Source organism: Oncorhynchus keta, chromosome 5, assembly GCF_023373465.1.
Source record: "Oncorhynchus keta strain PuntledgeMale-10-30-2019 chromosome 5, Oket_V2, whole genome shotgun sequence".
Lineage (NCBI taxonomy): Eukaryota > Metazoa > Chordata > Actinopteri > Salmoniformes > Salmonidae > Oncorhynchus > Oncorhynchus keta.
This window is the reverse complement of record NC_068425.1, coordinates 8,100,547-8,112,521: the sequence shown is the minus strand read 5'-3', so window position 1 is coordinate 8,112,521 and position 11,975 is coordinate 8,100,547. Positions and strand designations below refer to the sequence as shown.

The 11,975-nt window shown below is 44.2% G+C and overlaps 1 long non-coding RNA gene across 1 annotated transcript; it reads left to right on the top strand.

The window, feature by feature from the left end:
* Positions 1 to 629: 629 nt before the first annotated feature.
* Positions 630 to 8,906, top strand: LOC127930385 (uncharacterized). The gene is made up of 3 exons (XR_008138047.1): positions 630 to 1,013; positions 1,256 to 1,573; positions 7,488 to 8,906. It is a non-coding gene; the product is annotated as an uncharacterized LOC127930385 (long non-coding RNA).
* Positions 8,907 to 11,975: the final 3,069 nt, after the last annotated feature.

Genomic DNA, 11,975 nt, shown 5'->3' with positions numbered 1-11,975 from the left:
AAGCTAAATATTTTGTGTTTAATTCAAATATATAAAAACATTCTAAAATAACATTGTATAAAATGACCCGGTAATTCGAATTTGGAGTGTTTTCAGAGAGTTGATTTTTGCAGATGCATCATGGTTGTGTTACTCAATTTGCTACAGACATGTTTAAAAATGGTTTCATGAGAATCACCCCCCTCTGTGGAAAAACATCTTTGCAGAATATGCTACATTGACGCTGCCTTGTATTTTGTATACTCTTGTTGTTCACCCACACAACTTTTTAATAGTGACATCATCAAACTCAGTTAGACCGGACTGACGGAATCATGTAAAGTTTCCCTAAAAAAAAAAATGCCTCTGTCCTTTAATGACTTTTTGTTATTCTTTCCGTTCTTAAAGAAGAAGCTCTAGTTGCTGCTATTAAGATAATCCACTCCAACATCCTGAGGAGCTGATGACAATTAATGAGGGTAATTTAGAGGAGAGACATTCTGGACCTGCTCCTCTTCCCCCCTCGTTTGGACGCCCCATGCCCTCGTCCGCCCTGAGCTGGCCAGCGGGGGAGTAGCATTGGGGGTGAGGGGGGACATGTGGGGGAGGACAGGGGCCTGAAGCCTGGTTGGTGGGAGAAGTATCTGAAACGATGCTAATTCCCTCGCTGGGTCCTCAGGGGCCATTTGGTTATGAGGGAGTGTTGACGTCCACTGAAACTTTTCTACTAAGTGTCTGTGAGTGTGTGATTGTGCTGGTGGCCCTGTGTAAGGGGACGTGTATGGGGTTGGTTGGTTACGGTCGTCATGGCTGTGTGTTAACATGCTGCTACTTTTTGCATTTGAGTAGGGTTTGTGGGAATGTGGCTCTGCGTGTACAGTATATATAAATGGGGATGTGTGAGTATATATTAATGTGTGTGTATATGTGTGTGTGAGAGAGAGTTTGTGTGGTGTAGGAAGCCACTGAGGGAGGAAACACCGGCTCTCTCCTGTCTGAGAGGAAACAGAAGCTGTCCTCCACCGGGACAGGAAGTGAGGTCACAGACATATGATGATGTTTGATGTACATGCCAGTATATTAATATATTGAAATATACTGAAGCCAAAATATGATATACCATGCCCAAATGGAATAGGCAAACAATTGGTTTTATACAATTACAATAATAGGGATCCCAATAAGAATACAGTTTGTGTAATTTCACTTACTTCTGTTCCACTAATCTCATTTCCAGAATCTTAGACTCTTCAGTTATTATTATTTGTTTGTGCAGAAACGTTCCCAGCGTTCACGGAGACGCTGGAGGTGTCGGAGGAACTGGGAGGAATGTCTGGAATTCTGTGGCGTTTCCATTCCCTTCCGCTCGGTTCCTGCTCCCCGTAGTGATAATGGGCTCTCAGGGAGAGCCTGGCAGATGGACAGCCGTGTCGGGGCCCAGGCCGAAGGGAAGTCTCCCAGTGCCCTTCCGACAAGCGCCTCCTGCTTTTATTGGATGAGAGGAGCACTGGGGTCAACGCCGGGGTTGCCTTGCCACGTCAGAGGGGTCGCTTCCTGGATAATAATTGTACCCACGAGAGGAGCACACAAACCAGTATGTATTCAAACACACCGCGCGCCTACACTCGCACTACAATCACTACAATTCAAATCATCACAACTACATGCACACACATACACTGGCCACATATGCTAAAAGTGGAGCAGGCAGTCAGGCCGACGGCAAGGCCGTAGGAGGGGCTGTGGCTGATGGTCTTTCCTCACTCTCACCTGCAGAGTTACAGCAGGGGGCGGTGGGGGGGTCACCCGGTTCCCAGGTCGTAAAACTCTGCGGATGTTGTTTTTTCTGAACACACCGTCTCCCTTTGCCCCCCTCCCTCCCCCGCCTCCCCTCCATAGCGTGTGAGCCTCCCATTTAAGCAGCAGACCCAAGCATCCTCTCTCTCAAGGTGGGTGTCTCTCCACTGTTTTAAACCCAACACAACACCAGACTGAGAGAGCTGAAGGACACAGCAGGATTGCTGCTGGTTCGATGTGACTTACGATGTCAGTTCTATCCTGGGCTTCCCTGTACACTACAGTTCATACCGCGCTCCATCCATCCTGTTTTCTCTCTCTTTTTTTTTCTCTCTTCTTTTTCACTCCCCCGCACCCCTCTCCCTCTCGTTCTTCCTCTCTCTTTTTCTTCCTTTTGATCTCTCTCTATCTTTCCTTCTCTCTCCCTCTTTCTTACTCTCTCTCTTTCTCCCTCTACCCCTTCTCTCCCCCTTTTTCTTGGCCCGCTGGGCTTGGTACCACACCCCATTACCCCGATGTCTCTTCTCAGTGCCACGCTGGAACAATGCCTGGTCAGTCCCCTGCCTCTAGGCCCCCTGGCCAGAGCCCCCAGTGGAGCACCTGCCTGTCCTGACAAAGGGCCCAGGTTGGCCACACTCTGCCCAGGGATGCATCCTGTATGCATTACTTTTGAAGTAGCACACTATAGGGAATATGGTGCCATTTGGGATACAATCCATAGACTCTGAGCTAGGGGTTATGGACTATGCGCTTGCAACCAAAATGTTCATTGACATCTAGGAAAGTGTGTGTAGTATTTAGCCCAAGTTGGGAAACATTTCGGACAGCAGCTCAGCCAAACTATAGAATATGGAGAGAAAGGTTGTTCCAACATTTTACTGCCTTTTAAGAATTGTAAAAAAATAATAATAATAATGATTTCACCCATTTTAAAATTCTGTCATAAAAAAGCACATGTTCAACTTTATAAAAATATAAAATGTTCCCATCTAAAGAGGTTAAATTAAAAAAAATATGACTATAGCAAAGGCCAAATAAAGTAACAGTGTACTTGTAATATGGTTGACGATTTCATCTTCAATCAGCCATACATTCCCTTATGACGGGGGGAATGGAAGCTTGTTGTGTGCAACAAGAAGGGGCAATTGAAGTTTTACCAAAATCATTTCATGTTAAAATATTTCTAGCCTGTCTATCTATGCGTAACAGTGTTGATTTCTTGATTTCAGTTTTACACCACAAAACACCAGATAATGGCCAAAAAGAGTAGAACCAGCTTACCTGCTTTAGACTATGATTTGACCAGATGTTCATTTAGAAATAAATCTTTAAAAATATATATACAGGTATTATAAAAATGAGGGATCTTCAGAAATGACTGTCAGAAATAACTAGGGATTTACAATGATGGTGAAATCGCGGATATATTTTGGGGTTAAGATCTTAAAATCTTCCTGGAATTCACAGAGGGTAACAGAGGGACATGTCAAAGTGCTGCATTTTGTCACTTCCGCAACTCTTTACTCATAGAAAATCATATTTATTGACTTATCCATGTTGTCTTTATTAAGGGGTACCTTGTTTAATATAACAGGATTTTAATATTCAATATCGATGCACAATGTCTACTTCAAATCTCAAAGGAAAGACCCAGAACATGACCCAACAGGAGACAGATTTTGAACCCATATGTACTTTTTAAAAGTCCTGTTACATTACTGCTCCATTATACCAGATAGGTCAATAATCCCAGCTGTCTGCAGACTTATCGGTCTGATTTGTTGGGTGGTTGGTGGTATAGAAAAACACTCAAACATAATGTTACACTAACCTTACAGACTCCCTCTTTCTTACCTAAGCCAGGCTGACTCCCAGACACTTAAGAAGCATGCCTCCACAATGTAGGCTAACTCACCCCCCTTCCACACACACACACGTACAAATCGACACACCACCTATCCCCCTCCACCACTGTCTCCTAACCCTCCCCTGATTGGCTGGAGTAGAGGAAGAGGGATCAATGCCGATGGCTCAGCCTGTAGCTTCCTGTCTAGTTGTGGGCTCATTTACTGAAGTGCAGGGATGGAAGATGGTGAGGTACCGGGGAACTGTGGCTCCCAGCTCTGGGCTCTGGCTCCGACTCTGTCTGGCATGGGGCCCAGTCGCATCGTCTGCCACCGGCGTAGACAGACAGACTGAGCAACTGGGGCGAGCCAGCGAGCCACCAGTAAGTAAATGAGAGAGAAAGAGGGATAGAGTTTGTGTCATAGAGTTCTGAGTAGGCGTCATGAAAATGAAACGTGACATTCAAAGATCAACCAACAATTATGCACTTAAATAAATACCCGACACAGAACACTGTACTATCCGTTAAACACACAACCCTAGAAGAGTGATAGCCAGCTCAGTGTACAACCTCTATCATCTTTTATACTTGCCTTTCTTCCCCCTCTACATTTCTCCTTTCTCCTCTCTTATTCAACCACTTTCATTTGCAGTTATTGTCCGCATAAATCAACCAGGAGACTCTCCCGTCCTGCTCCTGTAATTGTCATTTGTTTCTCGGACCCGCAGAGTTTGGCTCACCCACCTCATAATGTCTTCATGACATTACGAGAATTGCCCAATTTAGAGCGTACCGCACACAGACAGACACACATACTGGTTGGAGACTAGCTACCTTGCTAACATGAAATATTATAGTTACATGAATGTTATTGTCAAGTTTTCATTTTGTTTTGGGGGGGCAAGTTTTATATAAGCACTCCAATATGACATGATTGGACTGCCTATCAGATAAAGTTGGCAGTTGGCAGTCTTGGCCCTCCAATAAGATAAAACCATGTCGGTGTTGTCAGGCACTTGCCAAACTGTTGGCCCTTATCAAGTATGAAGTAACGAGTCTTGAATAGAAAACACATCAGCTCACATGTGCGTACCCAGAAACACACATACACGTACGCACGCACACACAGTCACAGAGATATGCACACATGCTCAGCCCAGTTTGATTTATGCACACTCTGCAGGTAGGTCGGCATTTGCACACATGGCAGTTATGCAAGCAGACACATGTATGAGAAGTCATGCTGGGCTACGGCCTTATGGTTTGGTTGACGTGTGCAGACTCTTCCTCTTTTCGACTGTCTCTCCCCATATGCTTTCTTTGTCCCTTTCCTTGTTTTCTCCATATTTCTTCTCCTTCTCCCTCTCCCGTCTTCATTTCCCTCTCCTCCCTTATCCTCTCCTCTTTTCCGCTGCTCTCACCACATATCCTGCTCTCTCCCTTCCTCCCACCTCATTGGCTCTCCCTTCCTCTCCATATCTCCTCTCCTCTTCAGCTGCAGTGCAGACAGTAATGATGAGCTATGTGCAGTCGGCTCAGGGATGAGAGACACATCAATCTGTCCACGCTGACAGACTGATTTGTTTTCTGTGTGACAGCGCTGTGTACCGGTACACACTGAGAAAGAGAGAGAGAAAGGTGAAGGAGGCAGAGAGGTGGTAGAGAAGGGTGAAGGAGGCAGAGAGGGGGTAGAGAAAGGTGAAGGAGGCAGAGAGGGGGTAGAGAAAGGTGAAGGAGGCAGAGAGGGGGTAGAGAAAGATGCAGGGAGAGCGGGGATGAGAGAGACAGAGAGATGAGGTGAGGTGAGGTGGAGGCAAAACATGAGGAGATGGGAAGTGAAAGAGAGGGGTCGATGGAGAGAGTGCGATAGGGAGAGAGAGAAGGACAGAAGGAGAGGTGAGTCAAAGATTAGTGTCCTGAATCGGAGAGTGCTATGTCCTTTGACAAACAGATAAATAGAGAGAGTGATTGATGGATGCCTGACTGAAAGAGGGGTGGGGGGGTTCGGAGAGAGAGATACCTGTCCTCTGACAACCAGGCACAGGGTAGAAAGAATGGTGATATGCCCTCTGATAAGAGAAAATAAAGAGAGGGAGAAAGGGGGGGGGATCAAAAGTAATCTGCAGCCATGGAAAAATATCAGATGGAAATCCCCAAGTGTGTCATGGCTGGTAAGGGCGAGACTGTAAACCTGTGGTGATTTACCAGTTGGCTCTCAGAAGCTGATCAACCCAGCCAGGCTGTTCCACAAATCCCAGCATCTCAGACTGCACAACCACAAGGTAGAGGTAGACTACCACCTTGTGTTAGTTTACTGGTTTGTGTTTTAAAACCTCTTAGGGAAGTTGAGAATTTTCGCAGCTTTTTGTTAAAAATCGCGCAACATTTCAGCGCCCTGCTATTCATGGCAGGAATATAGTATATGCATATGATTAGTATGTGTGGATAGAAAACACTCAGACGTTTCTGAAACTGGTTAAATCACGGCTGTGACTATAACAGAACGTGCGTTTCATCGAAAAGTGCAGGAGAATCTGATCACTGAAAATTGAAAAAATATCCATGCGCCACTTCCAAGGATTGTTAAAGGTGAACCGGATTAAATGAGGTCGAGGTTGCAATACCTACAGCTTCCACACGATGTCAACAGTCTTTTCATTTGCCTACGATTTGTTTCTTGGTCAAACAAAGAAGAGACAAGCCATTTCTTCAGGTATCCGACCGGATATTTTGGTTGAGATTTATCCGGACAGCATTTCCAGACGGACACCTATAGAATTGACATCGCCTCGTGATCAATTTTATCGCTTATTAACGTGTACTAATACCTAAAGTTGCATTACAAAAGTATTTCGAAGTGTTTTGTGAAAGTTTATCGTCAACTTTTTTAATTTGAAAAAATGACGTTACGTTCGAAAACGCTATTTTTTTCCGTTGTTCACACAGTGTTCATAGTTCGATATCTAGGCTATATATGGACCGATTTAATCGAAAAAAAGACCCAAAATGATGTTTATGTGACATCTAGGAGTGCTAAGAAAGAAGCTCGTCAAAGGTAATGAATGTTTTATATTTTATTTCTGCGTTTTGAGTAGCCCCCGGCTATCGCAAAATCTGTCGTTAGGTGACGTTGAAGTATTTTGGGGGATACATGCTATCAGATAATAGCTTCTCATGCTTTCGCCGAAAAGCATTTTACAAATCTGACTTGGTGGATAGATTCACAACGAGTGTGGCTTTAATTCAGTACCTTGTATGTGCATTTTAATGAAAGTTTGAGTTTTATCAAAAACTATACGTGGCGCACTTGAAATTTCCGCTGATTGATGTTCCCACAGCGGGAGCACTTCCCTAACAAGTTTTAAGAAGGAAAAAACTCAGATTTCCATTAAACCTCCCATCTTTAAAAAAACACTTTTTATATATTGTTTTTAGATCACAACATAATCACAACAAATGATATATGCATTTACCCCCCCCAGTGTCATAAGTCACTGTTGACCCTAAGAAATAATAATAAATAAAATAATATACAACGGGTGGGTCTAATCCTGAATGCTGATTGGTTTAAACCGCATTCCAGACGGTGTCTATTCCACAAATTACCACCGGCTAAATCTATGATGTTAAAATGCCTAATTTACTCTGTTCCATCTGACTGCGTAATCCACTGTCTCATCAGCCCAGCCAGGCACTTTATCAAATCAAATCAAATCAAATCATTCGACCATGCTGGTCATTTATGAACATTTGAACATCTTGGCCATGTTCTGTTATAATCTCCACCCGGCACAGCCAGAAGAGGACTGGCCACCCCACATATGCTCTCTCTAATTCTCTCTTTCTTTCTTTCTCTCTCTCGGAGGACCTGAGCCCTAGGACCGTGCCCCAGGACTACCTGACATGATGACTCCTTGCTGTCCCCGGTCCACCTGACTGTGCTGCTGCTCCAGTTTCAACTGTTCTGCCTTGTTATTATTTGACCATGCTGGTCATTTATGAACATTTGAACATCTTGGCCATGTTCTGTTATAATCTCCACCCGGCACAGCCAGAAGAGGACTGGCCACCCCACATAGCCTGGTTCCTCTCTAGGTTTCTTCCTAGGTTTTGGCCTTTCTAGGGAGTCTTTCCTAGCCACCGTGCTTCTACACCTGCATTGCTTGCTGTTTTGGGGTTTTAGGCTGGGTTTCTGTACAGCACTTTGAGATATCAGCTGATGTACGAAGGGCTATATAAATACATTTGATTTGAGGCACTTTATATACTTGATCTCCACTATAAAAAGTATCTAAACATGATCTCACATTTCTTTTAGACTAACATTTAGTTTTCAACAGCGGAGATTTGTATGAACCTCGCTGTCGGTCTCTCCAACATTTGCAACATTGTTTCAATATTCAAATTCGATCTCCAGCTGTCCCTTGGTAATGAACGTGTTGGGCGTTGGGACAAGACAGACAGGCAGGCAGCATTTCCCAGCCAGTCGAAATCATGAATCAGCTGGCATCATTTTTATGGACTTACACAAAGAAATTGAAAAAAGGTCAAACAAAACGAAGTGCAGCTATTGTGTAGTCTTTCCAGCTTCAGTTTGAAGTGATTGTGTTAGCTGTGTTGATGGCTAGCTCCTCTGAACAGCAGTGTCCTGACGAGAGAGCACATTTTCCATTGCTATGGATGTGTCCAAATAAATGTCACTAGGAAGCAGCTAGACAGCCTAGTGGTTAGAGCGTTGGACCAGTAACCAAAAGGTTGCTGGATCGAATCCCTGAGCTGACAAGGAAATCTGTTGTTCTGCCTCTGAACAAGGCAGTTAACCCACTGTTCTCCGGTAGGCCGTCATTGTTCTTAACTGACTTGCCTAGTTAAATAAGCAAATTCTGTTTGTCTGGCTCCACTTTTTGATGTGACTGTAAGTTAGCCATAGCTAGCTAGCATGCAAGGGTTAAGACTGTTGCCAGCCAGTATGGTAATGGAGCATATTGACTGAATGCCCATGGATAAAGAACAAAAAGACTGTCTCTGTCTGGCAGCTGATCTGACAGAACGAACAACCCCCCGGCTTGGGTAGCAACCCTAGATTTGTGTCGAGGCTGTATCTTGCGGAAAGATGAAATAGCATGAATAAATGTGTCAAAATAAACTTTTTAATGAAAATATGTCAATCCTTATTTGAATATGTTGGCAACCTGTTGTATACAAGTGATAATGCCCTCGAAGCAGCACCCGCCAATATATCCTCCAAACACGGGCTTCCAGGGCATTATCACTTAAATCTATATCCTTTGTTTGGCGTTGGCTTGGTCATTAAACATGTATCTGAAGTGTTATTGTTTTCATTTATGTACTTAAAAAAAAAATCTTAGATCTAATCTGTGAAACCCCCGACTACAGATTTTCCTTCCAATAAAGGCAAAATGGAACGTAGCATTTTTCTCCCCCTGTTGAGATGGTGTGTACATGTACAGCACGACGCCTATGAGGCCCGTTCATTTTTCACATTAACATGAGCAGAATGCACCCGGTGCTTCTGAGAGAAACTACACAGGAAAGAGAGAGAGAGAGAGCGTCGTCTGGTGACTTGTCGCTAAGAGACGGCGCGGTGTGGTCGCCGGCGGGGAAGTGCTGTGGCATAATGGGATCGGTGTACGAGGCTAAGGCTGTATTAAAGGAGATAATTGAGTTGCTCACTCAGGCGAGACCGAGACCCAGTGTGTCACTTTGTACTAAAGGTACAGAACCAGAGAATGAGAGAAAGAGAGCTCGTAACTCTACTCATCTCCTCCCTCCCCCTCTCTCAGAAAGCACCCTCCAATGAACACACACACACACACTCTGTCTTTTCTCTCTCTCTCTCCTGCTCTCACACACACACACACACACACACACACACACACACACACACACACACACACACACACACACACACACACACACACACACACACACACACACACACACACACACACACACACACACAGTTCTACAATTTGCCTACTCATTCCTCTGAAGTGACCATGTGACCGAACATACAGACCCTAACCATGTCACTCAAACACGAGTCAAATTCTGCCCCAGATATTGTTTAGGGCAGTGATTCCCAAACTTTTTATAGTCCAGTACCCCTTCAAACATTCAACCTCCACCTGCGTACCCCCTCTAGCACCAGGGTCAGCGCACTCTCAAATGTTTTTTTTTGCCATCATTGTAAGCCTGCCACACACACACACTATACGATACATATATAAGAATGAGTGTGAGTTTTTGTCACAACCCGGCTCATGGGAGGTGACAAAGAGCTCTTATAGGAACAGGCCACAAATAATTTAACCATCTTACATATAAAACCTTATTTGTTCATCAAAAATTGTGAATAACTCACCACAGGTTAATGAGAAGGGTGTGCTTGAAAGGAAGCACATAACTCTGCAATGTTGGGTTGTATTAGAGAGTCTCAGTCTTAAATCATTTCCACACACAGTCTGTGCCTGTATTTAGTTTTCATGCTAGAATCCATAAATCTGGCAGTGGTTTCTGATTAAATTCAATTTTCAGATATCAATTGTTCATACCAATTGTTCAGATATCGTTAAGTGGACTGGAGGCAGGGCATGAAAGGGATAACGAATCCAGTTGTTTTTGTCATCTGTTTCGGGAAAGTACCTGCGTAATTGCGCACCCAACTCACTCAGGTGCTTCACTATATCACATTTGATATTGTCCGTAAGCTTGAGATGATTTACACACAAAAAAATCATACAATGATGGAAAGACCCGTGTGTTGTTCTTGTTAATGCAGACAGAGAACAGCTCCAACTTCTTAAGCCTCAATTTTGTACCACACATTGAATATAGTTGCGGAGAGTCCCTGTAATCCTAGATTCAGATCATTCAGGCGAGAAAAAACATCACCCATATAGGCCAGTCGTGTGAGAAACTCGTCATCATTCAAGCGGTCAGACAAGGTTCTACAGCTGCAACATCGAGAGCATCCTGACTGGTTGCATCACTGCCTGGTACGGCAACTGCTCGTCCTCTGACCGCAAGGCAGAGGACGAGCAGAGGGTAGTGTGTACAGCCCAGTACATCACTGGGGCTAAGCTGCCTGTCATCCAGGACCTCTACACCAGGCGGTGTCAGAGGAAGGCCCAAAAAATGGTCAAAGACCCCAGCCACCCCAGTCATAGACTGTTCTCTCTCCTACTGCATGGCGAGTGGTACCGGAGTGCCAAGTCTAGGACAAAGAGGCTTCTCAACAGTTTTTACCCCTAAGCCATAATACGCCTGAACAGGTAATCAAATGGCTACCCGGACTATTTGCATTGTGTGCCTCCCCCCAAACCCAACCCCTCTTTTACGCTAATGCTACTCTCTGTTCATCATATATGCATAGTCACTTTAACCATACCTACATGTACATACTACCTCAAATCAGCCTGACTAACCGGTGTCTGTATGTAGCCTCGCTCCTTTTATAGCGTCGCTATTGTATATAGCCTGTCTTTTTACTGTTGTTTTATTTCTTTACCAACTTATTGTTCACCTAATACCTTTTATTGCACTATTGGTTAGAGCCTGTAAGTAAGCATTTCACTGTAAGGTCTACACCTGTTGTATTCAGCGCACGTGACAAATACACTTTGATTTGATTTGACACGAGAAAATTATGGTCAGTAAAGAAAACTTTAAGCTCGTCTCTCAATTCAAAAAACATGTAAATACTATGACCCTTGATAACCAGCGTACTTCTGTATGTTGTAAAAGTGTAACATGGTCGCTGCCCATATCATAGCATAGTGCAGAAAATACACGAGAGTTCAGGGGCCTCGCTTTAACAATGTTAACCATTTTCACTGTCGTGTCCAAAATATCTTTCAATCTGTCAGGAATTCCCTTGGCAGCAAGAGCCTCTCGGTTGATGCTGCATTGTACCCAAATGGCGTCGGGGGGGGGACTTCTTGCACGTGCGTTACCACGCCACTATGTCTCCCTGTCATGGCTTTTGCACCATCTGTACAGATACCAACATGAGCAGCAGCAACGTTTGTGTACATACGGACCGTTAGTGGAATTCCAACGAGAGAGTAACGGTTAATGTGATTGGATGTTCATTATTTGACTAGGATACCTGTGTTTGACGTTGTGTTGTTATTTCGCTGGATAACCTTTTTATTTGGCGTACCCCCTTAGTGTAATATACTGTTAGCATGATTTACTGTCACCTATCCACGGTCCAGTAACGCCTCTAAGACCCCACTCTGTCACTCTATCGCTGTCCTGGTTCTAAAGCCCTGTCTTTTCACACAACAAAATGACACGCACACACATACGCAACTGTCTTCTCACTAAC